General features: G+C 36.5%; 1 pseudogene; it reads left to right on the top strand.

Moving 5' to 3' along the window:
- Positions 1–10,134: 10,134 nt before the first annotated feature.
- Positions 10,135–11,467, top strand: part of LOC149152785 (uncharacterized) — a 101,009-nt pseudogene continuing 99,676 nt past the window's right edge.

Genomic DNA, 11,467 nt, shown 5'->3' with positions numbered 1-11,467 from the left:
CTTATAACCTTTAAATAATGCGATATGCGATCAGATCGCATCGCGAAATCGCATCGCAGACAATCAAAGGACACGTTGAAGTCTGGAAAGAAAGGAAGTGCGATATGCGATGGGATCGCATCGCAGGAAAAAATCTGCAGTTTGAAATTAACATTCCAACACTCCCCTTTAATTTTAACTGCTGGGTTTTTTTTCTGCATACCTAGGCATTTCCTGAAATGATCAAAGCTTTTCTTTGCCAATGGTTTTGTCAAGATATCAGCTAGCTGATCCTCTGTTCTGCAGTGCTGCAAAACAATCTCACCATTGTTAACCAATTCACGTATGAAGTGAAATTTGGTGTCTATATGCTTTGTTCTTTTATGAAAAACAGAATTTTTAGACAATGCTATTGCCGAGCTATTGTCGCAGTAAATGGTTGTGCCATTTTCCTGTTCATGACACAAATCTCTGAGAACTCTTCTCAGCCATACTGCTTGGCATGTTGCTGTTGCTGCCACATACTCTGCCTCTGCTGTTGTGATTAGCTGTAGGTAAACCTTCTGGCTAAGTGTAAAGGTTAATGGTGCTTATTTTGTTCATTATAGACTTTCGGAGTTCTAGCTATTGAAAAAAGGTTGTGATTAGCTGTAGGTAAACCTTCTGGCTAAGTGTAAAGGTTAATGGTGCTTATTTTGTTCATTATAGACTAACTGTATGTTAAGGTAAGGCTTATTATTTTGTCACTGATGCTCCCCCTACCTACTCATAATGAAAGTAAGGGGTTATGACTTGCATCATGATATCCATCCTCCTATAACTACAACACTTCATTGTCACTTGAACCTTCACTGCCACTGTCATGGCGAACGTCCGACACGAAGAAGAACAAGCAAAGGAGACCAATAAGGGCAGCGTGAAAATTGTGTACATGGACAGGGAAGTAGGCGAGGATGATCCCGATGTTATCCATGTAAAGACTCTCGTTGTTGTTCTCGGCAATAAAGAAGAAGCTAGAAAAGCTATCTTGTATAGCTACAAGCATACTGTGAATGGCGTTTCTACGAAACTCACTCCAGAGCAAGTGGATTCTCTTTCAAAGCTACCTGGTGTTGTTAAGATTGTTACAAGTGCGACTTACCAACTGCATACAATGGCAGGGGCTTCCTCCAAATGAATTACACTACAGGAAGTCGTCTATATATGCATACACATTTAAAGTAAATCGCTTTAATTTTATAATTTTTTATCATATTGCTTTAATTCAAAATTTTTTATAATATCGCTTTAATTCAAATCTGGAAACATCCCTGAGAACGTTGGAAACATTGCCCCACCAACATAAGAACACATTTCCCATCTCCATTTGTTAACTGTAGGTCAGCTTCCATCTTTATGCATGTGTGCCACTCAGCGTTCAAAATTGAACACATCAGAGCCCTTCAAAGGGCCTCTGGCACGTCAAAGAAGTAAGGAGAAATTTTTACCCGTCAAAAGAAATTTAAAATATGATTTTTGTCATTTAAAAAAAAAAATTGGAATAATATCTTAAATTTTTTTAAGAAGGGCTGTTAAATTTTCAAATTTTTTTAAATTTCATTTTTTCTGAAATTAAAATTTTAAGAATGTTAAATTTGTGAATTTCCTTTCATGTTAAAGCTTAAATTCCATTTGAGAAACTCCCATTTCAAAAACAACAATTTCTTTTTCGGTTGTTTTTTCTAATTGTGCATATGATGCAAGTTATTATTACTTATTATGTCAAAATTACCTTTTCATACCATTACATTTGGCAGTTTCTAAGTTGCTCTCATTTAAAAAACAACAGTTTCTTTTTGAGTTGTTTTTTCTAATTGTGCATATGATCCAAGTTCTTATTAATTATTATTTCACAATTACCCTTTGATACCATTTCATTTGGTAGTTTCAATTGAGAGCCACTAGATGTCAATATGGGTCATGTATTGGGTCCGTAATTTTATTGGATTGTGCTTGAAGGCTGCATAAAGCAAGGTTTGACAACGATTTAAGCTGGAGAGGAGCATAGATTCATGATTCAGCGAACACCTATCAAGCAAGGTTTAAGCACAATTTATGCTTCGAGAGGAGTGCATTCCACAGGCTTCCTAACTTATTGGATTTTATTTGTTTGCAGATTCCCAATTCCTGGTATGTTTTCATATTCCCAATTTCTGAATGAGTTACTTGTATCAGTGTTAGTAAATGTGCTAGTGACTTGGAGGCAAGATACTAGTAATCAGAGAACAAATCTATCTTTGTTCATAATAATTCTAGATGCCACCCCAAATCTGGAAAGTATGTTATAGAATGTTTGTAGTTTGCTTAACTTATGTTTCTAGAAAACAACAAGTCATCCACAAACATGAGATGTGAAATACCAGTGGTTTTTATTACCCCGCATCTAGCAATTAGTCCATTTTCTCTAGGCAACATCATATAGTCATCAAAATTAGCCTTAGATCTCAACAACATTATACACAATACCTTGTTAGATTAAGCTAATGACCTGAACCCTCAAATACCCATAAGAAATATTTGAGTGTGGTGTTATGGCCTATAGCCTAACACATAGTTTTCCTATAGCAGCATAAACATTACTCTTGATCTTCCAATGATATCCCAACAGGTTGATCCACTGCTTCTTTTAACTCGGCGTCCTTACAAGAAGGAACCATCCTCACACAGTTGCAAGAGGGAGGCTCAAACTGTCCCTTAACTTATTCCAGTTTCATTCTGTATGATGGCTACTTTGCTTCGGCTAGATGACAACAGATAGAAGCGCTTCTAAACTGCATATTTAGGGTCCTTATTACAGTGTATGGTTTCACTACTGATCAACTCTCCTTCGTTGCGAATAGGGCTTCATGATAACTACGGATTACGGCATCATCAAACAATAGATTAGTAGGCTTCGTTAGGGCTCCTTTGATAGCGTGTAAGTGTCACCCTTAATTGCGGATTACATCAACCTTGAGGACTGCGGCTAGGGTAGCTTATATAGACTCCTCTTTGACTATGTCTAGGGCTGGTTAAGGCCTCCTCTTCTCAACGTATAATGATCCTCTTCTTGCTACGTAGACAGGTCTCCTTTTGCTGCATGTAGAAGGGAGACTAATGAGGAGTATCAATTTTGCAGCCAAGTATAGGGATTGTAGTTCCAATAATTTGAGATGTGCAAATATTGGAAGTCTCAGCTTTCCAAAAGAGTTTTAATAGACAATAGAATAGTGAGTTGGTCAAATTTGAAGTTTATAATCTAGAATTACACTGATACTTCCTCTATAAGCTAGAATTTATTTTTAATTTTATAAATGAGACCTTCCATATACTTTTAATATAAGTATTTTTGTTTCTTCGTATTTTTATTTTTATTTCAATTTCATTAAGATATAATTATGCCTATATGTTTATTTTTTGTACTCATATGCAGTTTCCCAACTATGATTTTGTCCCTATAGTTGGTTCAATTGTGGCTGAGTTGAAGGCGCGCAATATAATCTTATGTGGTTACATTTCTCAATCACATGTGTAAGAGTAATTCATTTACTAATGCAGCCTTTGACATAGTGGTATCTTTTTGTTTGTGAAAAAGTAAAAAGAAATTTGAAAATAATTTACTATTGTCAATTGAATTGCTTTTTTTTTTTATGCTTTTCATTATAGAAGTGCGACCTAGATGTGTGCCCTTCTACATGAAATTAAGACCTGCCCTTCAAATTTGATCACTGGTGCCACTTGTGAGAGTAAGGGCATGAAACAATGTAGTTCTTGTTGCGTAATTCTTGGTAAGTCTTAGTGATAGAAAGTGTAAGGACGTGCTGTGTAAGTCTTAGTGACAGTGAATGAACTTTATGACAGAGAGCTTAATTGCAGCTATTTGTTAGATTTTTTTTTATTTTAGTTTTCGACAATGGGGAATACAAAGTGGTGTGAGCAATACTAGGAGAGACGAAAATAAACAGAGCGATTTTGATGCTGCTATAGCATAGATGCTTGCACGAAAGCTTGACGAACAAGCGAGAAAAAACCTATATATTTGCTACCATTTACAGGGTTCACCTGCCCAACTATGCTTGGACAGGACCAACACCCTTGGAAAGCAAGACCATCCAACCCATTCCAGTAGAAAGCAAGGTCAATAAGGGAATTTCACATTCCAGTAGTAAATTAGGGTATTGCACGTGGTGTGCAATCACTAAACTGCCACAGTAAGTAGTAAGGGAATTTCAAATTCCAGTAGTAAATTAGGGTATTGCACGCGAGGAAAGTAGCCCAAATGTAGAAAATCGCCCTTCAGTTTGGCCTTTACAATTAGTTGTAAAGCATTGGAAATTCCACATAGTCGTTGCAGTGGACTGTAGTAAGCTTTGAACTGTGGGAAATTCATGTGCATTTGAGTAGAATAGGCCCGTAGTGGACCCTGAAGCTTCATCAGTAGTAGGTAAGGCAGGCGCAGGTTACCTGTTTATGGATATAAAGGACCGGTTTTGATGCGGAAGATTTTCACCTTCTTCACATCGCCATAAATAAGGTACGAGATCGCTTATTCTATAAGCCAACTTCCATGAATTTCAAGCATACACTGAGCATAGTTCATGCATCACTAGAGGCCAATCAAGAGCAGATTGAATCCATCTCCCACACTAAAGAGATCTGCTAAGCAAACCAATGAATAATAGCCTACACTTGCATACTAATTATAGCATGACCATAGTTATCAGCATCTAGCCCATCGTAATCAACATATATAAGTTATAAGTAAGCAAACCCACTCAGAGTGAGCAAGGCCATTAAGAAACCCATCCAAGCTTATATTAATTGTTATGCTAATCTGTGTGTCTTTTAGGTTGTCAAAAGTTTCTCATATACTAAAAGGAAGGAGGGGACTTTGTTGATGAATGCATTTCTTCAAAAGATAATTAATATCTATATAAAATGATTATGCTAAGATTGAATGAAGAAGAAAGCTCTAACTGAATGGGCGAGACTGGACAAGCTTGAATAAAGAAGCAAGTTCTACCTGAATAAACGAGATGAGCATGAAAGTTCTACCTGAATAAACGAGATGAGCATGAGGGCTATTGTAGGCGAAATAAGCTCTTGAATCTTTTCAGAAAGTGCGGTGATCTAATTTTGCACTTGATAGAGATTCTTCTATCCTTGTAATCCCATCCATCTTCCGCACTAATTGATCATAATCATGCACACCGGGAGAGATTCGTCACGGTCACGCATAATGAGAGAGATTTGTCCCTCCTTGTAATCCCATCCATCCTTCCCACTAATTGATCACAGTCACGCACATCAGGAGATTTCAGTTGTGCATGATTTTAGCTTTCTGATAGAGGTCTGGTTGATGACAGAGCTCTCGTTGATTACTAGAGATTTCAGCTATGCTTGATTTCAACTCTCTAACAGAGGTTAGGTTGACACCACACTAATACATGCACACATCCATCTGCACTAATACATGCACACATCCATATGTGCACCTGATGTGGTGGTATGTCATGTGATATATTAACTAAGTAAACATTACCAAGTACCCACATAACAAATATTTAATGTTTATTAATTATTGCTAGCATTAGTTTCCATTTTCAGAAAATCATTGAATCCATATGTTAAATGAAGATTTATCCTAAGTTTGCCCAGATTTTGGCCTTGATATGAGGCCAAATAAGATCTCTAAAATTCTTAGTGGTCGAAATAGCAGCTAGAAATTTCTTATTGGTTAAAAAAAAGTGATTTATTGAATATAAACTTGAAACTTAGGTTAGTGAGTTTAGTTTGTTGCTTGGTTTCTGTGACTATTAATGAAAATGCTAAAAATCGATTACAATAGTCTTACTACCCCAAAGGGGCAGGGACTAATAAAGAAGGCATGGTATATCAAGATAGCTTGGTGGGAAAAAAATTGATTTGTTTGAGTTAGGGACAGGAATGGAGTGCCATTAATATACAATAAATCTAATCTATTTAGATATCTTTTATGGGAGCCAGTTTTTTATTGGGTTAGATTTAGATGAAGAGATAATAGAATTATGTATTACTTTTTTTAAAGGAAAAAAAAACATTGGATTTATATTAATCAAAAGTTCCCGTATATATAGTCAATAGATTTTGTCATAAACTTTGTCATATACATTTATATGTTTATGAGTATATATTTATAAAAAAAGATTATTTAAGAAAGCTCTAAAAAACCATATGTTCATCACAGGGCAAAGACATAAAGTAGTAAGCCTAAAACCACCATAGGAAGATAGAAAAGAGAAACATTGAAAACTATGGAAGGGAAAGCATACCCTCTTCCCTAGTGATATTATCTTCTATGAACTTGTATCTCATAACCCCAAAATCACCATTTAATCCATCTTTAGAGAGGGTGTCTGCCACCATATTAGCTTCACTATATAGTGAAGAGAGATGCCCTAGAGCATGTGCATAAACAATTTAATGCCATCAATCCAACCATATAAGATAGGGGGGGCATTGTCAGCGTGCCCTAATATAACCTTAATGAGGGATCTTGAGTCACCATATATATGAAGATTATTCACATGATGCCTTTTAGCGAACCATAACAAACCCGAAAGTGCCAATGTCTCTACTCTGGATTTTGTACTTGGGCCACCATTTGACAAGAGTTTGAATTGAGTCCTGTTACATAATCTAAGCCACGCGCCTCATCCATAAAGGCCATGCTAAGCCGCACCATCAAATAATCCAGATGGGAATTGTATGGAGGGAGAACAAGGACGAGAGTGTAAATCCTTGATGGAATCAATAGTGTCAGACAATGTTCTCATCCAAGAGATGATATTGAGGCAGATTCTGCTAATTCTGATTTTGTACCCCCTCAAAGGTGCAGAGGTTCTGTGCCTTCATAACTCCTAAAACAAGAACAATGGAAGCTCCTTGTATTCCCACCCCTGATGCCCAAACAGTGAGGCAATGTTCAATAGTAAGGACCTACCTATCTGTAATGTTATGTGCCTGTAATAGCCATAATAATATGAGTCTAGTAGTCGACCATAGGATGAAAATATGTAGACTCGATTCCAAATATTTCCTCGAGAAAGTACACCACCGAGGATTATATTCCCTCGCTTGTGTAGACTGTCCCATGTTAGAATTTTGTCTTTTCACACCAACCAAATGAAAAAGATGATCTTAAGAGGAACACTCCATTTCCATAACTTATGGAACGAAGAGGGGTAGTCAAATTATAAGTATGGGACATGTAATATTGATAGGAATCTGCCACCACCACAAAATGTTTATGTAGGAATCCGCTCCAGGTAAGATGGTCACCATGTTTAGAAATACAAAGGCACTCCATTTGAAGGTTCCTGATAAATACATTCTATTCCTTAGCACATTGACCGACCAAACCAATATCGGACGCCTCTTTCTAGAATGGGCATCCCCCATGCCACTGTTGAATAACCCTATATAAATACAAGTAACTGCTTGAGTGTAGGATCTCCACTATGTGCTCCCTAAGAAGGGTATCATGATTGACTCCCATCACATAATTTGCCCCAATTAAAATTTTATTTTCATTGCCAAACTCCCATTTTAACCTCAACGAGAACTAGTGCATCACTGCGATGAAGCTCATTCATATAAGTGACCCCTTTACCCTGATAAGATTGATATCTTTGTACCATGCAATGATGTCCCCTGCTTTAAGATATTTGTATTTGATTATGTCCTGCCAAATTCCATCCCTACTCAAATATCTCCAAAGTGATTTGATTAGTAAACCTTGTCTGAAAACCTTTGCATCCAATAGATGACATCCTCCAAAAACCTTTGGCTTGGTCACCATATCCCATTTACACAGATGGTATTTTGAAGATGTGATTGTTCTAGACTAGAGGAAACGAGATAATATAGCTCTAATCTTGGATATGATAGCAAATGACAGAGAAAATAAATGTGCCCAAAAGACTAAAATCTGTTGGAGAACAACTTGAATGAGATTGTATCTCCCCCTATAGAAAGCTATTTGTGTGTCCGTGAATTCATTTTCTTTCTAAATTTTTCTAGAATCCATTTCCAATCTAAATTCTTGTGTTTATTAGGCTTTAGTCTAAATCCCAAATAGGAGAATCTGTCAACTAGTGGAGCAGTCCTACAAATATTCATGCAATAAACTCAATATCGCATCTGTCACCAATAGCAAAGAGAATAATCAATCTACTTCCATTTCCAACCAATCTAGAGGTTTCCCCATAATGTAAGAAGATATAGCGAAGAGCACACCATCGATATCTAGAAACCATTCCAAAGGTAAGGATATCACCTACAAATAATAAATGAATAATGATCACACAATGAGATAACAGATACCCCTAAAAAGTCCCAGAGACTTTGCCTCCATAATATTCAAGCTAAGACCTTCCATAACAAGAATGAAGAGTAAAGGGGAAAAAGAGAATCCCTCTCTTAATCATCTGCTGGCGTGGAAAAAGCTTGAAGAATATCTATTGATCAATAAAGAATAATAGACAATGGATATACATGCCATAATCCATTCAACATTGAGCACATGTAATCCGATCTTGTCTAATATGAGGCATATGAAGGACCAATCCACATAGTCGTAGGCCTTATGCAAGTCCACTTTCATAACAATGTCATCCATGTTTTTGGTATGTATAGAATGTATACATTTGTGTGTCATTGCAATGGCATCATGTATCAGACGGTTATTCAGAAAACCAAACTATTCCTTGGAGATGTGGGGAGAGAGGGATAGTATAATAAGTCTCATGATCACCTTAGAGGTCAACTTGTATGTAATGATGTAAAGTGAGATGAGCCTGAAGTCCTGGAAAGTGTGAGAAATTTTTAGATTTATATTATTTTTAACAAAATGAAGAATGATTGGTTGAAAATATTATTCTTTTAAATTATAATTTCATAAATAAATAAATAAATATTATTTCATTATTATTTTGAAAAATGAAAAAAATATATTTTCTATATATTTTAAAAACATTTTTTCAGTTAACTATTTTTACCTTTCCAAAATATCTTTTTTAAAAAATCCATATTATACAACTTCTCTTTCTCAATCTCATTAAAATATATTTTATAAGATATTTTAATAACATTGGCCATACTTTTCCATAATTAGTTAAAAATGAAACTTATAAATTTTCAAGATGTTGAGGGAAGAAAAATATTGTATTTGTAGAAAATGTACAACTTTCACATCTCTATAATCGCCTCAATGTTTGTGATTATTGGTTCTCTTTTTAATTTTTGGTGAGTGAAATCACACACCCACACATAATTATTGTAACGTACTTTACTTTCTATGATATAATTATTATTTGTATCCTAAAACATTATTCCTGCATTAATGAATGGATAATATAATTACGTCGATAGGTGTTTTCTTTGCTCACTTGGGGTGGAAAAACACTATTCACTGCAACCAATGGGAAAGCTTGGATTTCATCCTTCCAACTAATAAGATTTTTCCATGTGTTTTCCCCTCCAAGCAATATAATTTTTCCATCTGTCCAAATTGTTGTCGACCCACATTTTCCACTACCTACCTATTTCCACAACTCTCTACTGACACAACATGATCAACCAAACCTATGTCCTCCCCCCAACTTTTCATTTTCACACCCTCCTATCTGGCACGTTGTACCCTTCTCCTTCCTGCTGGTCAATCAAGCTGCAACCGCCATACCTCCCCTATTGAATTGCACTGATCCACGTCGGCCATCTCACTCACACGGCGTTACTGGTGTTAAAGAGTGTTGTACCCTTCTCCTTTCCATTGGTCAGTCGAGCCCCATTCTCCATACCTGCCTACAAAGCATTCAATAGCAATAGGGTATTCAAAGGCCATCTCAAAGGATATTTCTCAAAGTTACAATTTTGGACTTGATATTTTCTTAGATAATATTGGGTGCATCCCAACACATAGCAAATGATATGTGAGCATTGTTGTTATTGGGGTATTTCTTGTTGGTTGTGGTCCCTAAGCACATAAACATAGTAAGTGCAAGAAAAAAGAGTTTTGAAGAGAAATGGGGGAAATATGAGGGCTTTTTCAGTCATATTGATGAGTAAGTCGAATTTTATAGCCCATTCCGCATTAGCATGGAGAGGTCTTCAACTTTTGCAGTTAAATATGAGTCCATAAATGTTCCAGCATATGAGGAGCAGGAGGAACCCATCTCATGCAGACCATCTGTGGATGGCAGTGCAGACAACCCAAATTATTTCGATGTTGAAGATCAATCATGGCATTCGCAGTATACTTCAAATGGAGGAACTTATGATGATGAATATGATTATTCTAATGCTTCTGATAATGATATTGTAGGAATGTCATATCTCACAAGGCATTCTCTTTTCGATAGTTCTGATGTAGATCTTGAGAAGGGTCCTGACCCCGAGGTGAAGGAACTAGAAGGGAATTCGCCTTCTGATCAAGGGATGCAATTATACATAATTGGGATATGACCTCATGAGTGTAGAATATTCCACCTTACTCTGGAGACAAACCAAGTATTGGCTTGATTTAGGCTGACCTAGGTTCAATCTATATTGTGCACCAACAAAAGCCTTGATCAGTGGCCCTTCTGGCAACGACTTGCAAGTAGATTCCATTCTCACTCGAAGTGAATATGGATGCAGAACCAGGTTTCTGCATCCTTGAAGGACTAGGGGATGTGGTATTATTATGTTATCTTATTCTTATCATTTATAAATCACTTCTTCGTATTAGATTAATGACTTAAACATGCCATATAAAACCATAAACCATCACTGTGTTGAATTAAAATGCAACTATAATAACTTCTACTCTACAACAGATAATAACAAAATATGCACATCAAAATACCAAATAACATGGTTCACCCCAGTGTAGGGCTAATTCCACAAGAATTGTTGCTTAATATAATGAATCTTTAAACAATGACCAATTATTGGCTTGAACACTAAGATGTAGGTTGTCTGTGCACTTAGTTGTAGTCTCTTCTCCAGGCCTCTGCACACTCAGCTGTAGAGCCTCTCCTTTCCAACCAACCTAGATCAAAACTAATGATTCTCTTCTTATTATTTTACCCTATATATACTATTACATTGCAGGGTTACATCATTAAAATACCCTGGTACAAATACCATGGACCCCTTAAAATAAGCAACTATGGCCCCAAAACCATTGATCCCTTACAAAATCGTGTGCTTTTATAAAAAGGAGGGACTTCGACCCACCACAAAGCCCTTAGGACATTGTGCGGTATATTTAATTCCTAAAAATTTGCTCCACTAAATGCTCCACTATGCACTCCGCCCTACAAAATGGAGAGTCTTTGCCAAAATCTAGGCCAAGTTGGTCTGCGCCCAAAAGGCCCCCAACAGGCCCCCAACACTCACATGTGACTCATCCTAATTCACTTAGCCGATTTGCCTCTAATCTTCATCA

The sequence above is a fragment of the Pinus tabuliformis genome, chromosome 9, assembly GCF_031772625.1.
Source record: "Pinus tabuliformis cultivar Carrire ecotype Pingquan chromosome 9, CPIR1, whole genome shotgun sequence".
Lineage (NCBI taxonomy): Eukaryota > Viridiplantae > Streptophyta > Pinopsida > Pinales > Pinaceae > Pinus > Pinus tabuliformis.
Note: the sequence above shows the minus strand (reverse complement) of the source record. Positions and strands in the feature narration are given on the sequence as shown.